The sequence below is a fragment of the Podarcis cretensis genome (genome assembly GCF_951804945.1).
Source record: "Podarcis cretensis genome assembly, chromosome: 4".
Lineage (NCBI taxonomy): Eukaryota > Metazoa > Chordata > Lepidosauria > Squamata > Lacertidae > Podarcis > Podarcis cretensis.
The window spans coordinates 49,881,182-49,899,878 of NC_137173.1; positions in this window are offsets into that span (position 1 = coordinate 49,881,182).

Sequence of the window (18,697 nt, forward strand, 5' to 3'; positions counted from 1 at the left end):
GATTGTATGAGGAGGTGATTATCAGACTAAAACCTTCATCATTCATAACAGAGAACCTCTAGTCCGGAGCGAGGAACAAAGGCCAGAAAATAATAATCAGCCAAGTCCATTAGAAAATCCAGACACTTCATCTTCAGTTTACTGCTAAAAAAAAGTTTAACAATGTAAAATATTTAATTTCATATCATATAAGATATGAACAGTCAGCCATATCTTAAAAACAACTTTTAACTCTGAGAAGCAAATTGAATCCCCTTCAATTCCCCAGGTTGCCCTTCAGGCTAACTTCCCCCTCCCCTAGAACTTTGCCTCTCTCCAGAGCCATCAGTGCAGATTTATGCAGCTCCTTTGCCAACTAGCTAACATTGCCCATATTTGGTCCCAGCTGGGCCAATTAGCCACCTGTTATTGGGCCAGTGACTAGCCCTGCCAGCACTACAGGGATTCATTAGTTTCGTTTAGTCGAAAACTCCAGTGCTCCATGAACTAAGTGAGCTCTGTCCTCTTCCTAATGTACAACTCTCCACTAGAAAGGTATAATTTCAACCAAAGGCAATCAGTCGGCTTACAGTCCATGTCACCCAAGTTTTCAACAGCTGTGAAAAGTAAGGTTGCAATAGTCTTACACAAAGCAGGGAGGTTTCCCATTCCCAAGTGTTAGAAAGTTCTACGGTTGGCCTCTTTACAGGATCTGTTTCTTTGTGATAACAGACAGCATTGGTGACTTATGTTCCCTTTGTTTATTTACAAATGTACACATTGAGCATGGCAAATCAGACTGTGTTGTTCTATGAACCAGTTCCCCAATGAAAACAGTGTGCCTTGAGACACCCCCACCCCTCATGTTTATAAAGCCGTTTTCAAACTAGAAACAAAAACCATTCAGGTCTCTTCTGCTGCCTGTATTCAGCCCCTAATTTGCTACTTTTTTCTTCAGTACAAACACTGTGCAGAACACCAATCTCATTCCTTAGATGTATCTTAGATGTTAGTAGCAAGAGATGTGTATGCACTACAACCCCACATGTCTCTTGGTGAAAAATTTCAGCATAATTTTATGGTTGGGGTTATGGGAAGTTAATTATCCCTGGCAGAAAAAGACCATGTCAACAGTTGCACTTTTCAATGAAGGTAAAGAGGATAGGCCTAGTGACCTCAACCCACCCGCAGGATGAGTTTTCTTATTGCTAGCAAACACTGGAGGGCTGGGTTCCAGCAGAAGTCTTTTTCTGGTGAGGTGTACCTCTCTTAAATTCTGTTCCTTTTCATCAGACTGCACCCTTACTTAGATTTTGGTTAAGCAGAAATGGAAGAAATTGAGGAAATGCCTGTTGCCATAGAAATGAAATGAAGCAGATCCCACAATTTTGTGAAGTCACATCCAACAAAAGATGTGTATACTACAAAGCTTTACATTATTGACCTATGGCTTCGAAGTGGACTTTAGAAGACATTTTACTGAAAACATTTGATCACCCGTGCAACAGCTCTTACCAAACAAAGTGACCAGCATCCAGCCATTCCACCCTTGAACAGCTCTTAACAGAGCCCACTGCTGATCTCTGCCCCCCTCTAAATAAATCAACATCATCATCATCATCATCATCATCATCATCTGGTCTGGCACTCTATGTAAAACCTGACAGATGGACTTACTTGCCATTTTAATTTTCCACCATGTAACCAACATGGCATCACTTTGGGAAATTGTGAGAAGTTCAAATAGTTATTTGTTTCTCCTTCCCTCCAACAGCTAGGTGCTGTTCAGGTCACCAATACCAGGTAAACCCACCAGGGCCTGCTAACAAAGGAAGGGGCTCACTGGATGCCATTGTGCCCAGGGCTTCCTAGAACTCGCTCTGAAAACTTGCAACGATCCTGTTAGCAATCAGTTGCATGTGGCACAATCATAATGATACCTAGTCCTTCAGCAGAATTGATGGCTGGTTTGAGAGAATCACAAACTTTGTAGGAGCATTTGCTTAGAGGAGGGGAAATAGCTAGAGGAGAGATGCACATGAGAGACTTTCTGAAGTGTGATATGTATGGATAGATAATACGACCATTGAAACTCTTGCCACACATTACTCATGAAATAGGAAAAGTGAGTAGTCAGGTGAGTTTTTTGGTCTCACCCTATTGCACACACCCTCAGTCCTAACCCTGTCAATCATGAATTAACATGGGTGTCTGAGTCAAGGAAGCCTTCTTGTATTTCCTCTTAGCAGAAAGATTCCACATAAAAGTATCACTACAATTGGGCAAGCTAACACATAGGTTGAGGAGCAAGGGTAGAGAAACCATAGGCCACAGGGGTATGGCCAAAAGCACAGCTGCACAGTCCCTCTGTTCTTCATGTAATTAATGTGTGAAGCCTAAGGTTTAAGAAGGACAGATTGTTAGGCATTCTTCCAATTAACCATATTATTGAGCTCAGAATAAAGACAGACAGACAGACAGACAGACAGACAGACAGGTGCTAGAGAATTATCCTCCTAGTTACTTCTTAACATTTATCCCCTCCTACCCCAGCTTCTAACAGTTCACTGGCTGCAAATTTGCAAAATTCAGGCATGGCTGAACATTTTGATTCATGTTGTATTAATTAAGCATGAACCTCTTAAGCATTAAACTAGCCAAGCACCTTTTGTGACTCACTGATTCTTAACTAAAGGCCAAATTCATTTCCCAGCATTAAAAGTTCACCTAATTAGGTTTCTTTGACAATGTATAAGGAACAGATTTTCCGCATTTAAAACTTAATCCCATTGAACATACTGTGGTTTTTTTGGTATACCATTGTGGAAGTAATTTTCTTAAACTATCAAGCCCAAACATTTCATGTTAGTATATAGACCATGCATACAAAAGAACTGAGGTTGAAACAATTTTAATTAACAAAAATATATATTTTAGATTTATATCTGTATCTGTACATTAACAGCATTGCTTTCAAAAGCAAGCATTGCAGTCTGGTATTATACAAATAACCCCTCTAGCTGTTTATAAAATTCTGGATTTCATCTCACAATTTAGCATCTTCTAAAAATGCAGGTTATTAGAGCCTTTTGTGGTGTATTGAATAAGCAGTGTGCTCTTGGGAGAGACTTTTAAATCATGTATTATTTTCTCTGAAGATGACAGTGAGCCCATTATGGTCATTAAAATCAGCATGTACGACCAAGTAGCTCAAACATTCATAAGACAGGCTCTTGTGTGACTGTGGAGACAATTCACAGAACCTTATCTAATCAACTTGCTAAGAAAATATCATAAAACATATTTCTTTTGAAACAATAGCATGGATGCTGTGAATATCCATTGCTGTCCACTTTCAGTGCCACATCCACATTGCAAGTAACATGGAACACGGAGCAGATTTCATATTGTCATTGGATCTATTGATAAAGGACAGCTAGATGTACCTGCTTATATGCAGTTAGGCCAGTTGCAGATGTGTGTGATACATAAAAATGATTCTGACCTCCAGTGTGAAAAGTTCACATCTGTTTTTCCAGGCAGATATCCTGAGCATGCATGCAAAGTAGGGTGGCAGGAATAGCCACAAAAATAAAAGAAGATTTTATGCAGGAATGAACTCTTAGGAGGAAATTTAGATGTGATGGAGGAAGACCTTGTTTGTGTCCTTCTGGCCTGTCTATTCCCTATAGACAGAAGTAAGAGTGACAAAATACAGCATGGGCAAGCAGGAAAGAAGAGCTGATTTGTTGCCATCCCACCATACACATGTAGACTTCTCCAACTTAAGCTACTTTATCCTGGTGGGGCTTACTTGCAGACATGGTGCTTAACTGAAGGGAAAATGGCTAAAATGCAGCTGAGGGCATATAGCTGAGGTTTTCAGATCCTCATTTCTGCCAGCTACAATGACACACACAAATACACACACCTGCTTGAGAGCTTATATGGACTTGGTGCAGACCTGATTTTGCAGGTCTAGTTTAAACCTTCAGCCTATACAAGGCACCTTCTGCTGCAGCATGTAATTCTGCTGGCTGAAAGCTTGTACTATTTACTACTGAGACCAGCTCAATTTTCTTGTATTCTTGTACAAGGCCCTTACCAAATTGGATCCAGGACTGGGTCAGGAACACCTGACTCCTTATATTCCTGCCTGATCACTGAGGTCTTTTGGGAGTCACTGTTAGGGTGTGTGGCTCATATCCACCAGGAGCTTTGCACACAGTATTGTAGATCCAATTTTGTGGAACTCCTTCTAGCTGATGTAATTAAGCTGTTTAAAAAGCGTCTAAATGAAGAAATCTCAAACACTGTGTTTGAAACAAAAAGAAAAGAAAAGGGACAAGGTAAAACAGTACAAAGAGAGAAAACCCAATGAGATTAAAAGTAACCATGATTTAGAAAGAAAAATGAAGAGATTGAGGAGGACAATAAATTGAAGTCAGAGAAGAAAGATACAAGGGAGCTATGGAATAGATGTACCAAAAAGTTAATAAATTGTTGTACTGTATACAGAAGGGATAAGGTAATCAATGAGAGAAAACAGCAATGGAGAGAAATGATCAATATTGTGGAATGGAATCTAAAACTTGCAATAGAATAAAATGCAAGTAGAAAGAGGCCTTAGATGAGATAAGGACAAACCAAGAAGCAAAGAATTTCAATAATCCAGTTGAGATAAAAAACCAAAGGGTGAATTAAAGGATGAGAGGTGTCAATGGAAGGGGAAAAATGAATCTTAGAAAGATTAAGCAGCTGAAAGTAATAGATGCAATATGATATGAAAAAGGTGCATCCACATAGCTTCAAAAACATAAGTAAATACAGATACCAACAACTTGTCAAAGAAGAAAAACCCAAACTTTTGCTCAAAAATAAAATAAAAATAAAGACAACCAATAAATTATTAGCCAATAATTAGAAGTAGTTTGTATGTTTGTGTATGCAAGATATTATTTTGAATATAAACTTTGATATAGAGTCAGTCCCATTCTGATTCAATGCAATGACAGTCTTAGCACTATTTAAAATAGAGATTTGGTTACAACACATCCTGTGTTGAAATTACTTTTACACACCAGTTAGTAACACACCTTCCTGTTAATGACTGAAATCCTAAAAACAAAAACAAAAAACTTATTAGGGAGTGAGTTCCATTGTTGGTGAGATTACATCATAGTAAACATGCTTAGGATTGTGCTGCAAGTCATTGTTCTGGACCAAATATGTGATGTCATATGTGACATCAGGTGTGGGGCATGAAGAGAGGTGGCAGAATGGACTAGGCGATCAAGTTCCCTGTGCTTGAAGTCACCATCCCAAGTCCTAGTGACACCCTCCTCTTCTAGTGCCTCCTCCCAACACACACACACACACACACAGAGAGAGAGAGAGAGAGAGAGAGAGAGAGAGAGAGAGAGAGAGATCCTGTACATTTCTAATTTTAACTTTGTGGTTACAAAAATGTAAAAAATCCCAAAACACTTTATTGCAGTTTCATAGCTAGCAATGAAATATAATCCTGTTCGATCTGTAATTTTAAGTAGGGGATTGGATTAGATGATCCTTAGGATCCCTTACAACTCTACAACTCTACGATTCTATGATTCATATATTAGAATGCAGTTATTATTTCGATAGGACACTTTTTGATTTTTTTTAAGTTCAGTGTTGATTTTTTTAAAAAATGTGGGAAAATCATACAAAATGTTTATTTTAAGGAGGAAATGCATACAAAAATGTGTATAATTGAACTTTGACTTTGTGAGGTCTTTTCTTTTTTAAAAAAATCCAGGATTTATTATTGATTGTTTAACCACTGCTTATAAGCTACTGACAGAAGCTAATAATTTATATGAAGAAAAGGTTCCCTTCATGAAAGTGGTAAAATGTGCTTGTGTCCATTCCTTAGTAAATACTGTACTCATTACAAGAAAATCAGACATGATATACCTCTTGGCTTTTTTTATTTTGACCTCATGAACCTGTTAGCAATGTTTTGTCAGGTTTATAATTGCTTTATATGAATTGTCAACAGAACTTTTACTGCACATTATTAAGTGGTTGTGAAGCAGAAAGAACAAGTCAAGATCTTTCTGAAGCCAATGAATATAATTGGGAACAAAAGAGCAAGGTCTATATTACCATTAAAGGTTCTAGTGTAGAGTTCAGGTTATCTAATCAATGAACAGACTGACCTCTGTTTCTTTCTTTCATGATGTGACACCTTTCACATTTTTTGACATTATGGAACAGATTCTCAGGCTGTGTAATCTGTGCAGCCCTGTTAATTGCTCCACAGAAAGTTCAGGAAATGGGCTTATTCCAAGACAAGGCAGATAGAATCTTGTCATAGTCCCATTAACTTCCAGTTCATCTCAGTGGAACCTGAGTAACAATTCTAATTGTCTTCTCTTCAGACAGTCACCTCAGCCCCAAGCTGCAAATTTAACACTTGCACATACACTCCCCATAATTTTAGAAAGCTTCTAATTCAAGTAATCTACATTAAAACACCAGCCACCTACCAAAACTAATATATATCACTGTTTTGGGTTTTATATTACTGTATGGTCTTGTATAGTAAGAATCTGCATATATGATCAGGTGTATAAGTTAATCACAGTCCATGTCAGTCTCCTTAGAGGATGATATACACATTGAATGATATATGACATTCCACTCAGCATAAACAGAAGGGGTGTTTCTGCTGATTCAAGTCTGTCAAACAACTGTTCCCTCTAAGCTTCAGAACCTCTTGCCACCAATAACCACTTCACCTACATGGAAAAGTTGGCTGTGGAAATTTAAGTAGGCCTCAACAAACCAAAAGGTAAAGGGATTCCAGAGAGGTTAGCACTATGTCCATATAGCATTTAAGATGAGACAATAACCTTCCAAGGGTGTTTCCACTCAGCATTCCCTTGTTTCTCACTTCCTCTCAGCCACCTGCTAAAGATCAAGACCTTTGTCTGCATGGGTGCTACAGGGTTTACTTGGAATAAAATTTACAGAGATTTGAAATGAACAAGGGGAAACAATGGGAAGCACAACACAAGAACAACAGATACCCACAGAGCAAAATGAATAAGTATTCTGTTTAATTCAAGGACCAACAGCACTTCCTCTTGGTCCAAAGAGAAATATGTAACTCTTGTAAATCTTGTTTGCAAAACCTTGTAGTCAATCAGTCCAAATATACCCCTGGTTCACAAAGGTGCTGGACTCTGCAGAGTTTTTCTTCTGCAAACAACTTTGGTTCCAGGGCAAAACAGCAAATGGAAATCTTGAGGGACAGAGCAAGGAGTTGGGGGAGAAACACTGAAACCACAATTCCTTGATCATCGACCATGCTTTTGCATCAATTGAATTTATACAGGAATAAGAGCTCAAGGATGTGTGTGAGAGAAAAGCTGACTCTCTTTCTAGCACTTCCCTGAATGATTTCACTTCTACAGGACTAAGGCAACCAGTCAATTACCCTCCATTACCAGTAATGACATGAAGGAAGGGTACATGATGCACAATTGTTGCCTGGGATGTTATTGCTTTCCCCAGTATTTGGGGGCTGGAGTGAAGAATGGATTACAGTGGTACCTCGGGTTACAGACGCTTCAGGTTGCAGAGGCTTCAGCTTACAGACTCCACTAACCCAGAAATAGTACCTCAGGTTAAGAACTTTGCTTCAGGATGAGAACAGAAATTGTGTGGTGGCAGCACGGTGGCTGCAGGAGGCCCCATTAGGTAAAGTGGTACCTCAGGTTAAGAACAGTTTCAGGTTAAGAACGGACCTCCAGAACGAATTAAGTTCTTCACCCGAGGTACCACTGTATTTCTTTCAGTTTCTTACCACTTTGCATGACTATCCTGCCTGCTATTTAGGCACCAGAGGCATCTGCATAAAGACATCCCACCAAGTAGATAGTTTTAAACGCATGAACAAAGGTCCTTTGTGTGATTAGATTCATGTTGTTGTTCCTTTATTTAGTAGTCCATAATTTTCTCATTGATTTTACAGGCTGACTTCTGTCACACGCCCCCAAAAATACGTTTAGTGGAAGAAGAAAAAGAAAGCTGCATTATTAATCTTTGCCTGAATTGCTGAAATGTAGAAATGTATTCAATATTTCATATGCTTGGAAAATAACATGATAACCCAAATTGCTCTAAAACAGTTATTTCTCCTTCTGCTGTGTTTTCTTTGTTTCTTAATACTGTTTTGTTATGATAGCTCATTATTTATAAATAATGCAAGAGGCAGCATCTTTGTTTCCTGTGAACTGCAATTCTATAGTGTAACATAATAATAATAATAATAATAATAATAATAATAATAATAATCCATCAGGTTCATTGATCTGTTGCAAAGCTGCTTTACTCTATTTTCCACTAGCTTCCATTAGCTTCCACTTTGGGATTAAAAATTAATTTGTGCAAATCTATTATCAGGCTACATTTTCAACGCACGCGCACACAGAGAGAGAAATACTATAAAGTATAATACAATGAGAGTAGTTCCATTTACAGAAAAGTTAATTAATTGCAAGAGTTTTCAGGTCTGCGGTCTGTTGGGCAGTCTACTTTATCTAATACAAAGAAAAAAAGCAGGTGAAACACTATCTTTTACTATACCAATCAATCAGTGTAAGTGTGTGATGTAAGAGTGCATAAACTAGTGCTGAAACAATTATTCACTGATCATTATTTTGCACAAACGGGGGTACACGGTTGCCTCCACAGTTAAATCCAAACAATTATTACCTAGCAGCATTAAACACTTAACAGCCAGATAAACTATGATATTAATAAAAACCTCAATAAATGCCCCCAAAGGAGATAATGCTAGTTCATGTTAATTTCTTTTGTTAAATGAAATAGTTTGGTTCATGTTCAGTTCACAGTTCAAGTTCATCCAAATGATCCTTGGCAAAAAAAAAAAAAAAAAAAAAGTTCAGCATCAAGAACCTTAAAGGTAAAGGGACCCCTGACCATTAGGTCCAGTCGTGGACGACTCTGGGGTTGTGCCGCTCATCTCGCTTTCTTAGCCGAGGGAGCTAGCGTACAACTTCCAGGTCATGTGGCCAGCATGACTAAGCCACTTCTGGCGAACCAGAGCAGTGCACGGAAATGCCGTTTACCTTCTCGCTGGAGAGGTACCTATTTATCTACTTGCACTTTGAAATGCTTTCGAACTGCTAGGTTGGCAGGAGCAGGGACCGAGCAACGGGAGCTCACCCCGTCGCGGGGATTTGAACCGTCAACTTTCTGATAGCCAAGTCCCTTACAATACGCTATTAAGTCTAAGAAAATATGAAAACACATAGCCAGTGGAATGTGAATTGTTTGATTCATTTCAGTTGTGATCTTTAAGCTTAAAAGAGTCTGGAGTGTTTTGGTGTTTTGTTTTTTTTTAAAAAAAACCTGTAAGAAAATGAAGAGAAATAATTCAGCTTTCTACCCCAAAATGAACTTAATTCATGTTCCGTTCACTCAGCAATTATGAAAACTACTTTCAGGTGTAGTTCAGAGATCTTTGAACTAGTTAAGTAAAGTTTGGTTTAGTAAACTAGTTCATTCCTAGCACTAATAACTAGCATGTGGTCAAATCCCTTTAGATGAGTCACAACTGGTGTATCAGAAGGAATAGATAGGTCCATTAAAATCTGGTCAATCCCAGTTCTCAGAGGGGAGGGAACTAAGTCTTCCCTGTCCTGTTTCCAGGTGGATTTTTAATAGAAAATCCTCAAAACTCGCCAAAACAAACAAAAAAATTAGTACATATTTAAGAGTATTCCTGAGGCAGTCTGAGGGTTGTGTATTAGTGCTGAGGGTGACATCAGAGGCAGCTAATCCCTTTGGACATCATTCCATTTCTCTCAGCAGGAATTCTATGAAGAAGAAGAAAACATGCCTTTGGAAAATGACACCTATAGATATGGCAGCTACAGTTGCTGCTGCAGAACATCTTGTTCTGCATTTTGTTTTTGTTTCATTTTTTGTTTTTTAAAAAATATCTGAACTGCTGCTATGTTAAGACTCTTCAAGCACCCTTCCCACCTCTTGCTGCCGAAATGCGGCAAACCCATCTCCCTTACAATAAATAAATAAATATCAAAAATCACAATCACCATCCAAAATACCATTCACTACATTGATCTAGCCAGGGGGTGATCTATGCATAAGGTACCCCTGCCCGTACGGGCCAGTCGTGACTGACTCTGGGGTTGTGCGCTCATCTCGCTTAAGAGGCTGGGAGTCAGCGCTGTCCAAAGACACTTCCAGGTCACGTGGCCAGCGTGACGAAGCTGCTCTGGCGAGCCGGCACCAGAGCAGTGCACGGAAACGCCGTTTAGCTTCCCGCTATAAAGCGGTACCTATTTATCTACTTGCACTTACGAGTGCTTTCGAACTGCTAGGTGGGCAGGAGCTGGGACTGAACGATGGGAGCTCACCCCGCTGCAGGGATTCGAACCACCGACCATATGATTGGCAAGTCCTAGGCACTGAGGTTTTACCCACAGCGCCACCCACATCCCTGATCCATGCATAAGGATACATGCTAATCCATTTCTTATTCCACATACTAAGAATAAATTTTCACTGGCATTACTGTAGAGATTTACACTTCTATCACTGCCATCTCTTGCAAGTTCAATTTCTCACTGGGAAATCAAACTCATGATACCAAAGAGAGTGAAGGATTAATGTTATCAGGTTGAATGCCTTTACAGCATTGATCCACCGACGAGGCTGATATAGTGACATTTAATCTGGTTGAGTGACTTCTGTAATTTAACATAGAATATGACTTTACTGAAAAAGAAAGAAAAGCAGATGAAAAACAGGATAATCCATACAGCGAAGCATGAAACAAACTTGATACCATTGCAGATAATCAAAAGAAAATGATCCTTAAGGGTGGGAAAATCAGTCAAAGCATGTGGTCACTGTAACATACATCATAAAGAATGTTTGACACTTTGAAAATATCAGGTTACTTCTATTTGCTATATAATTGAGAAAGATGCAGGAATACAAGCTACAGGTCCCTGCTTAGTAGGAGTCCTCAGGCAAACATCTGCTCTGGCTTACTGTTTGGCCACAGCTTATGACTTGCCACTGTGCCAGTCAGTTCTGTCACCTAAATCCATGGAATTACAGCTCTGGAGCAGACCAGAACTTCTCCATTCTGTTCTACTCTCACCCTGCAAAAGGAGGCCCAGCCTTCCCTCCCCCCAACCCACCTTGCTATGGATGTACATTAGTCACCTGTCAATGGGATGGCAAAACTAAGCATTCACAATTGTTCTGGTGAGCTGGGCTTCACCAAAGCAATTTTTCTAATGTGGCTGTCTTGTTATTGCCCTATGGTGGGTGCTGAAGGTATTGGTCTGCATCCATGGTAGGGATAAGCATTTTGTGTAATTGGACACATTTCATCTATATTGTTGATATATAATTCCAAATCATATGAAGGAGACGTCATAAACTTATTACAGTTTAATTGATATAATATTCTCTCAAGTACTGCAATACCAAGAAGGAATGACCACCGCTGGGAGGAGCACAGAGAGAAGAAATGCCATGCTGCATCTGCAGCAGCACAACTGGATGCCTACATCTGCCCCAGCTGCAACAAAACATGTCTCTTCCACATCGGTCTCTACAGCCACAGAAGGTACTGCAAGCTTTCAGCAGTTTGACTTCACTCCCAAAGGCTCACCCCTCCATTGTCTCCCAAGACAGACAGATGCCAACAGCTATTGCAATACCGTTTGTAGGGATTATACAATAACTGTACATAATGCCCATGAATCACATAGTACTACAGAAAACAAAATATGCTTCAAAGTCTTATGCAAAACGGATATGCAAAGGTATATCCTAAAGGGAAGTACTTTTTTATTATTTAAATACACTGTTTAGTTCTCAGCACAGCCTAACAGTATTAGATTATTGAAAGCCTAGGCTTTCATCATTCAGATGTCACTCAGTGCCCAATTCAATCTGTATTTTTTGCCTCAGCCTGTAATATCAACAGCCTTATTAAAATTCCAACACCTAAACGATTTGTAAAAAGTGACTGAGACTGGGGGGGGGGGGGAGAGCTACACATTGTAAACATAAGAGCTCCTTTTAAAGATGTTCCCGTGCACTTGTTGTGATTCTGTTAGCTGATCTAGTAAATTGATTTGAGAATGGTGTATCAAAGTAGAGTGAGGATGGGTGGGCACATTTGGATTATTTTGCACAGAGAATAACTGCAAGGGACCTGACTCTTCTGAGAAGGTAGAATCTCTGAGAATTATCATACAAAGCATGAGGGGGGAAGGAAACAGTTTTTAATCATGACTGTAGGATACAAAATCATCTACTAAGCAGAAAGTGAATGATTACCTGCTAATGGATTTTAGCATATAATTTTTTACCACGCACTTCACCCACCTTTTACCGTTTCAGATTGTGTTTGTTAGCAGCAGAAGGTCAATAGCTGAACATTGCTCATTTCATTTGGAGCAGTTGACGGCACCTTGTTTGAAACATACAGTCTCAAACTGGCATGTGAACGGTACAGTACAATAACAAAAGCAACATTTGAATCAATTAAAGAAGTTTCTAAGAAAGATTTGTCCAACCATATACTTTGGACCACAACTCCCATCACCTCAACAGCCAATTGTCAGGGATGGTGCGAGTTGTAGTCCAAAAGGCCTGGAGAACCACTAGGTTGGAGAAGGCTTATCTAACCTGTACATGACTCTCACCCCATATGGACCTCACAGTGGAAGAATTCAGTGGAAGAATTCACTTTACTATTTGGTAGGATGCTATAAATCACCAAGCTATTCTGCAGTACAATAACTCCTCTTGAGACAATGTGACCATTTGTAAGGGCTCTAGAACTTAGAAAAAATGCTTAATATTTAAAAATCCCTAATTGCTGCAGCTTGCTTGGATGATTTACAAGTCACTTCAAAGGCGGTACCAAAATGAAAGTGAAGATTGACTCAATGCAATACAGAAACAATACAGATCAACTAGCAGCTAGAATTAAGATGCCCAATTTCAATTTTGCATGAAGGACATCTGAAAGCACCTTACGTACTGCCATTTTATATTGATTTTGAGTGTCAGAATCCCTTGGATATAACCTATCCCTTGGATAGAACAGCCGTATGGACTGGTTTGTCAAGTTATATACTTCTGCCATCCATGGGGTAGGGCATAAATTATGAAGTAGAGAGCATATTTTTCACATGGAGGTTCCCCATGCAATTTATGAAAGAATGGTGCTAGTGAGGGTTATCCTATGAACTGGTCTCATATAAGAACATAATCAGGATTTCAGCAAGACCCCCCCCCCATCTTTTTAGGTGCATGGATAAAGGTAAAGGTAAAGGTACCCCTGCCCGTACGGGCCAGTCTTGACAGACTCTAGGGTTGTGTGCTCATCTCACTCTAGAGGCCGGGAGCCAGCGCTGTCCGCAGACACTTCCGGGTCACGTGGCCAGTGTGACGAAGCTGCTCCGGCGAACCGGCACCAGAGCAGCACACAGAACGCCGTTTACCTTCCCGCTATAAAGCGGTACCTATTTATCTACTTGCACTTAAGGGTGCTTTTGAACTGCTAGGTGGGCAGGAGCTGGGACCGAAAGACAGGAGCTCACCCCGCCGCGGGGATTCGAACCGCGACCATGCGGTCAGCAAGCCCTAGGCACTGAGGTTTTACCCACAGCGCCACCCGCATCCCATGGATAGGTGACTATAATTAAGAACTAGCTAAGAACCACAGGGAAATGTCCTGTACTTTAGGTCCTGATAAATAATTTCATCAATGAGGATCTTAATCATTTCTGCAGCATCCTTTTCAGTCTTCCTTTGCTACAGAAGAATTTGTTTCCCTAAATACCTTGGCTAATGCACTGTTCCCACTTAAGTATTTAGGGATTTTATTCACTGCAGGTGGCATTTTGATATCTAATTAATTTGTACTTTACAGCAAGAACTCTATAAAGGCTGGCTTCAGAGGTCCATGAACCCTGTTAGTTAAGTACTTACTCTTTAAAATACATCTTACGTTACTTAAATGCTATTTTTTATTATTATACCAGCACATTTTTCATATGAATTTGGCAAACCGCAGCTAATTGCAACCGAAACTAACTCAGTGCCCATCAGTTTTCTTTCACATAATCCTTTTCATATAATGATATATTTCAGAATAAATATGGGACATGTAGCCCACTTTGTGATCAATTTTTATCATTTCATACAATTAATAATGTACTTATACAGCATGATATTACATTTCATTATATTTTAACATGCCCATTTGTTCATAATGTAAAACCCATCATTGATCGGTGAGTGCAATTTTTAGTCATTTTACAGAATGAGTGTTTCACTCAATCATTTAATCAAATGATTACAGTGATATTTCTGGATAGAACTGCTATGTTATAGGAATATGGGTAGTACTGTACATGAAATACTTAACCTTGGGTTATTTGGAATCATTCATTCAACTTCTCAACATCTATGATGGGGAGCAGAAACAAGGGTTATTTTTAAAAGGCTCTGCAGTGCTAGACAAAACTAATACTTATTTTGGCCAGCTGAAACTATGTTTTATAATATCCTTCCACCTACAAAAATCTAAGTAGCCAGTGGCATAAGGTTATTGTGATGTACATTTTATTTTTATTTAAAATATTTTAAGCAGCTTTTCTGACCAAATGCCAGTCCAAAATATCTCACAATTAAAAACAAAAGAGAAAAGGAACAACGACACAGAATTTTAAAACTTAGAATTACAATTCAGCAACATTCCACAATAAAAGGAGGGCAACCAAAATGTTCAAAGGCCTGGAAACGATGCCTTATGAGGAACGGCTAAGGGAGCTGGGCATGTTTAGCCTGGAGAAGAGGAGGTTAAGGGGTGATATGATAGCCATGTTCAAATATATAAAAGGATGTCACATAGAGGAGGGAGAAAGGTTGTTTTCTGCTGCTCCAGAGAAGTGGACATGGAGCAATGGATCCAAACTACAAGAAAGAAGATTCCACCTAAACATTAGGAAGAACTTCCTGACAGTAAGAGCTGTTCGACAATGGAATTTGCTGCCAAGGAGTGTGGTGGAGTCTCCTTCTTTGGAGGTCTTTAAGCAGAGGCTTGACAACCATATGTCAGGAGTGCTCTGATGGTGTTTCCTGCTTGGCAGGGGGTTCGACTCGATGGCCCTTGTGGTCTCTTCCAACTCTATGATTCTATGATTCTATATATTAAACCAATTATTTCCTAAAATATTTCTCAAGGAAATCCCCATTCATGGGGAAAAAAAGTCTAATGATAATTCTGATTTCTACTGATGAAGATGCCAGGCACATGCAAATGCTTGCCTGAAAATAAACTCTACTTTCACCAGGCTCCTGGCCTCCTGTGAAAATGGGAGATACTTTGGGGACTTTAGCTACCCAAAGGGTCCTCATCTTTTCTGGGGTGAGGAGTTTATTGTGGTAGAGAGACGTTGGGTAAAAAGCTTTCCTGCCACTCCGAGCAGTAACAGAATTGCAACAAACAGCAAGTCCTGGGACATTTCTCACTGGGAATGTCCCAGTAGTGATGACGTAGTGTTATTCCTAGGGACGTTCTTCATATATATTAAAATTGACTGGCAGCTGTCCCAAATGACAAATCATGCCTCCCTACTTTTGCAACGTGCAAAGAAGATTGCAAAACTGTAGAGGAATTTTCATTTCCATTTTAGTTTGCACATGAGTTGACCCTGCATGATTTTCTTGAAAAACCCATAAAAGCAGACTAGATCCTTGCCCCAGCTGAGCTTGTGTTTGTGCTGAGCAGCTTCCTGTGGGTGGAATATATATTGATGCTCCAATTCCTATGATGGCGGTAGCATTAGTTCCACTCTATGACTACAGTAACTGGATACACACTCACATCACAGAATTTGGCCATTGTGTAGAAACCAATGACTACTGACTCATCCATTTATAAGTGGAACGTTGCTCTCAAAGTTTGACACAGTTATATCTAGTTTCAAGAGCGGAAACTTCTCAAATCTCAGGTAATCCCTCATAAAGGAATTGAAAAGGAAAGTCAAGAAAGTGACATCTTTTCAGGACATTTGAAGCTTATTTAAAAACACTATAGTAGAAGTTTGGATTGAATGAATGCCATGGATTAATTCTGGAGAAGGTCGGTGTCATTAATGAGCAGAATAAAGGATGCTCTGCAAATCACCAAGTATGAGTCTTGCCCAAGTAAGATAACAAAAAGGAACTTACAAGTGTAAGTTGCATTTGAGACAAACAACAAAAATGAATCTGAAGAACACATTGCTAGAAATGTTAAGTTACCGGTAATTAACATTTCTTTAAATCTGTCAAAAGCTGGATACCTGCTTCTAGCAGGTGTGGACTGTTTCAATGACAAAGGTGCAAAAGGATGCTAAGGAGGACAGGGAAAGAGTGGAGGAGCTGAATGAATTCTTTACACTTCATTTAATTGCAGAAGAAGTTGCACAGTCATCTAAGCCTGAATAATTGAGTTGAAGCCAGACTTTCTGTTTCTTCGTGGGTACTCCTTTTGCTAAGAGAACTAAAAATTCAGAGGTAGTAAGCCTCTGACTATTAGTTTCTCAGGCACAAATGGTGTGGGAGTGGAACTATTTGTGCCCTATTTGTTAACTTCTTGGAAGCCTTAGGGAGGCAACTGTAGGACAAAGGAGATTTAACTAGATGGACGGTGGTCAAAATCAGAGAGCTAATTTCTGGTTGCATTCACATACCCTCCAAGTGTCCCGTATTAAGCAGAACATCCTGGTTTGGCAGAAGCTGCAGTGACTTCTGATCCCAATCCAGGATGACTATAAAAGCTAGATAAAGTGCCATTGTTGTGTATTAGAAGACCATTTTAGAAATAAATATCATATGTTGTATTTGTTGTGGCACACATGCACTTTCATACTCTAGTAATTATCTAAAGCTGCCCCAGTTGCTGTGTGCACCAGTGCAACTAGGTATGGTGGAGATTTCTTTTTCCATTTGAATTTAAAGAATGCCCACCTAATTCACATATCACAAACTGATACATGAACCAAAACTTCAAAACCTTCAAAAATGTCAATTTTTCACCAAAACTTGCAACGTAGTTCACAAACCAAGAAATGTGTGAAAATGTGTGTATTAGTGAATGTACTGTGGAAAAATCCCAAAGCATAGGGAAATAACACATTTCTAAATGTTTTATTAAGCATGGTGAGCCAAATGTGTATGTTATGAGAAATGTGCATGGAAATGCCCATTATTTTCTGCACAGACCATTTTGGTGTTGTTTTTTTTAAAATGTATATAGATACAGAAATAGGTCACAAACATAAGGCTGGGAAAACTGGAGGGAAATTGACAGATTTTCCCATTTGTTTGTGAAACTGAGCCTTTCCATAAGTGCGCTACACAGCAGGGATGACAGCTTATCCAATGAACAAATGATCTGTATGATCTACCCTACAGCTGGCTGCAATCACACTGAGGGCATCTGCATTGAGTCTGGAGCAGCATCAGCACTAAACTACCCCAAGGAGGATCATCATTCAATATTAGAGGAACAGTTATGAGAGGGAACATTCTGCAGCAGCATTGACTCAGTCTCAGGCTTACTTATAATTCTGTGTGAAAACTGGAGCAAGGGCCCAGGACGTCTGAGTACTTTTTTTATATAAGCTCTAGTTTAATTTGATATCTGAATAAGTGAACCTGTTGTCTTGTGCTGGATATGTGTGTGTGTGTGTGTGTGTGTGTGTGTGTTTAGTTGTATAATTCTGTTTAGTTGATTTCTGACATGCCCCCTAGTGACAGAAATCATCAGTAATCTCTAGCACTGGAGTCTTTAGCACAGGAGGCACATGGATACATTGGATACATTTGGAAACTGTTGTGGTTACTTATAAAATACCCATTTCACAGAAGAAAAACCGGTTATGCTTAGACCTAAAACAACAGGATCTGTCAGAAACCACCCTGAGACAAAAAAAAAAAAAAAAAAAAGGTAAGAGAGTGACAGTATCTGTGTGCCTTAATGTTAAAAAAAAGGGAGGGGCAGGAGGCCTTGGCAAGCACCATGGGAAGTGTCTGAGACCATGTGATTTCCATAAGCACCATTTTGCAGACCCCAGTTTTAGCACTATTTATAGAAATCCCTATACGGTATCTGTTCATGAGCCAAAGTTTCAGTTGGGCTTGGATATATTGCTTAGTGTCAGCTCTCCTAAAATAAAATGTTGCCCCTCCCCCCCCAAGAAAATGATGATTTCTGCAATGTTATATCTACTTCAGAATTTATGACAAAAGATTCAGTCTTTGTGTGGCACTGAATATTCTACAATGATACAGCTCTTTGATCCATTTATTGTCAGGCAGCCTAATTTCTGTGCTGTTATTTTCTTCCCAACTAAATTTAAGGATGTTTATCTTGCTATCATTTTCACACAGACACTCAAGCTTTATTTCTGTGTCCATCTTATTCATTTGCTGTCTTTGTAGAAGGAAATTCTATCAGGTCTTATCTAGCTCTAAATGGCTTTAACTAGGGATGAGAAAAATCCATGGTTATCACTGGTTCCTTGACTGGGGGAAATTGGCAATAAATATCCAAGATGCTTTGGAAGCTATTTGTAATGGGCGCTGCTCTTTAAAA